General features: G+C 33.2%; 1 pseudogene; it reads left to right on the top strand.

The window, feature by feature from the left end:
- The first annotated feature begins 3,164 nt into the window (after positions 1–3,164).
- LOC145296579 (5S ribosomal RNA) lies at positions 3,165–3,281 on the top strand (annotated as a pseudogene).
- Positions 3,282–3,490: the final 209 nt, after the last annotated feature.

Raw genomic sequence — 3,490 nt, 5'->3', positions numbered from 1 at the left:
ACGTCATTTTGTTTTAAAGAAAAGATCATGTTTATATGTAATAGTGAAAAATTGAATCCAACAATTAATCCCATGAAGCTTTTCTCAATTTTTCGATTTATTAAATTAAAACACTAGAATTAAATGATTTCTATCTTTAAAAAGGAAATGTAAATTTATGTATTTACAGAAATTACGGTAAGAGATTAAAAATCTAAAAAGATTGAATTGGAGTGGAGGTTGTAAAAGACTTAAAAAAATCAACAAAAATAAGAAAGGGGTTGAGATATATCTGCTTTTGTGGATGACCACCGACCTAATACTTTCGAAAGACAATTAAATTTGCTGACCAGAGGGTTTATTGTTAATAACCCTTGAAGTCTAGTTCTATTCAGCGGAAAATAGAACAAGGAGAATAAAGCAAAGATGGTATAAAAATATATAGAAAACATATATAACAATAGAAATATGATGATGATGATAATAATAATAATAATAATAATAATAATAATAATAATTATGATGATGATGACAAAAATAAACATGATAATAATTAATAATATGAAAGACACACAAATAAGACGGTCACCCAGATGTCTTATTACTCACAAGACCTTTTTTGGTCCTCCATATTTTATTTATTTATATTTTTATTTGAGGGGAAAGATTGTGAGATTGTGCTAATCGAGTTAGAACAAATTGGACATGAAAAATCGAAGATAGAGCTTTTTTTGTTTTTTAAATTGAAATCGTTGATGATTTTCTCCGGGTCTTAGAGAGAGATAGGATAGGGGGAGAAATGGGAAGGGTGGGAGAAATGGGAAAAGTCTCTTCTTGTAAAAGTGTAAACTAAAATAGGACATTGTGTTCCAGATGGATAATCTTTTAAGGAAGTTAATCATTCAGAAGATACTCTTCCTCTCGCACTCTCTTTTCTGCATCTCTTCCTCTTTATAGTTTTCTCTTTCTCCCCCCCCATTTCCTCATCTCCTCCCCTTTCTCTCTCTCTCTTTCTCATCTTGAGGTAAAGTCTTTTTTTTATTTTGTTTATCCATTTGTATATTTTCATTTTTTTGTGTGTGTGTGTGGGTGATCGGCTAATTAAACTTCAACATAGACTTCAGGATGAGTGGGCCAACCGGATGAATGCCCAACTTCAATGATGTCTTCAGACCCGTTACCCTTATTCTAAGAATCCTGAAAATTCTGCCGATTCGCAACTGAATTTCAGATTTTTCTGTTCCCACTTATAATTTTTCTTGTTATTTTGAATTCATCTTTTATTTACATCTGTATTTTATTTCATTCATCTTTTATTTACATCTGTATTTTATTTTATTCATCTTTTATTTACATCTGTATTTTATTTCATTCATCTAGTTTTATTTCGTTTTTGTATGTTACCAGCGGTCGAATGTACAGGATCCGCCTAACTTAACATTGCAATTTCTGAAATCTGACACTTTGAGTTCAAATTCTATCAAATCTACTGGATTCATTTATGAATAAAGCTACGAACAAATGATTGGATGATTCCAATATTTTCCTCAATTCCGATACAATTACCGATTCTGTTCTTAATTCACGATTACCAATTATGATTTAAAAATCGCATAAAAAGGTAGAATTTAATTATTTTTGTTGGAGGGGGGGTGTAGAGAATCCACAATTACGTTGAAATGTAGATATAATTTTCTTTTTAATTTAACAAACTTCTTAATAGTTTCTCTTTATGTATTCTATCCAAAGTTTGGATAAACTTATTGTGAGTTTTTAACTTATATCATTTGTTTCCTGTTAATAATTTCGTGGCATTTTTACCTGTGAAAATTTTTTTCGTGCTATTTCTTCCAGTGCCAGTTATAAATAAATTCGTAATTACAGCCTGTAAACTTTAGTTTTACTGGTGATTTAAAATAAATAAATATCCATCATTTTATCAGCGGTATCAGCTATAAAGGATTAAGTTTAAAAAAAAGAACTTTAAGAATCGATTTTGAAATCAGAAATTAAAGTAAATTCAGTGACGTCACAGCAAGGAAAAGAAGAATACTATAAAAGGAGAGAGAGAGAGAGAGAGAGAGAGAGAGACAGACAGACAGACAGACAGACAGAGACAGAGAGAGAGTGAGTACGTTCGGGGGCACATTCAAAACGTTCGAAAGTAAGAGAGAAATGGCACAGTTACGGTTTATTCGGGAAAGTACCCGGAAATAAATGTCGTTGTTACAAAAAAACAAAAAAACGGAGTCGAGTTATTACTTGCCCTATGTTCCTTGTGACGTACTCTGCTACAACGTGTTGGGTCCAGATGTCGACATGTTAACACGTCAGACTTTAGTCAGCTGAGTGCTGTCTGTTTCATTGAAACAGATCACACTACATCAATTTTGTACTTTAGTTGCACTGTTGTCATTAAATCAGTGAACACGCACACACGATGTGTACAGTTAATGATGAAATGAAAAAAGGATTAAGAAATGAGATAGAGAAGAAGAAAGAGGGGGAAAAATAAGAAGAGGGGAAACTATTGTTACGTAAATAGTAACGGAACATTAAATGTCTTTAAACACTTTAAATAAAACATCCTTTTTGTCTCTTTGAAGACAGCTGTCATGTATGGTTTTTAATATAAAGGACTTTTTTATTATATAGGCGGCGAACTTTAAATTAAAACAAAGCACAGAAAACTATTTTTATCATACAAATATGTTGCTCATTGTAAAAATTAATATTAGCATTCGTAATTTAAATCAAATTTCAGGCATATGTCATTACGGCTCTCTCGTATATAGTGTGATATAAAAGTCCAATTTTCACAAAATCTACGCGTTAAATTACCCTGTATTTCGGTAATAATGTGTCGAATGTTGTCTTGAAAATGGAGTATTTTGTCCAGTTTATCAGTGTAGATGTTAGACTTTACATATCGCAAATAAAATCTAAGAGGGTAAAATCGCACGAATGGGGTGGCCCGTGGAGAGGTCCATTTCGTGAAATCATTCATTCATCAAATATTTCTATAAGTAAATCACTCGTATCTTTTACAATCTGCAAACGCTGCTAAGGTGCCAATCTCTTCATGATGGAAGGCCAAACCAAGCTGAACTCCAAATAACTGATAGTTACAATTAATGAAAATAGTCAAGTTCGCCACCTCTGCAAAACACTCTACGTATGTATGTATGTACGGCATAATCACGTTGACACACCGGTTCTCGTCAGATCACCGAAGTTAAGACACGCTGAGCCTGGCTAGTACCAGATGGGTGACCATTTGGGAATTCTAGGCGCTGTATGTGCTTTCCACTTAGCTCGGCATTTGTTTCCAGTAGTCCTGAACCTCCACTTGCCACTGGTATTTAACAATGTTGACTAAGGAGAGGTGTGGTTGGAGATTGTGCAACTCTTGTCACAAAATTTCACGCGCAGGCACCCTTACAGTGGGTATCCATAGTCTGTCAAGACTGAAGGAAGCCTTTTTTACGTATGTATGTATGTATGTATGTAT

The sequence above is a fragment of the Euprymna scolopes genome, chromosome 16, assembly GCF_053919585.1.
Source record: "Euprymna scolopes isolate OS-2025 chromosome 16, ASM5391958v1, whole genome shotgun sequence".
Lineage (NCBI taxonomy): Eukaryota > Metazoa > Mollusca > Cephalopoda > Sepiida > Sepiolidae > Euprymna > Euprymna scolopes.
Note: the sequence above shows the minus strand (reverse complement) of the source record. Positions and strands in the feature narration are given on the sequence as shown.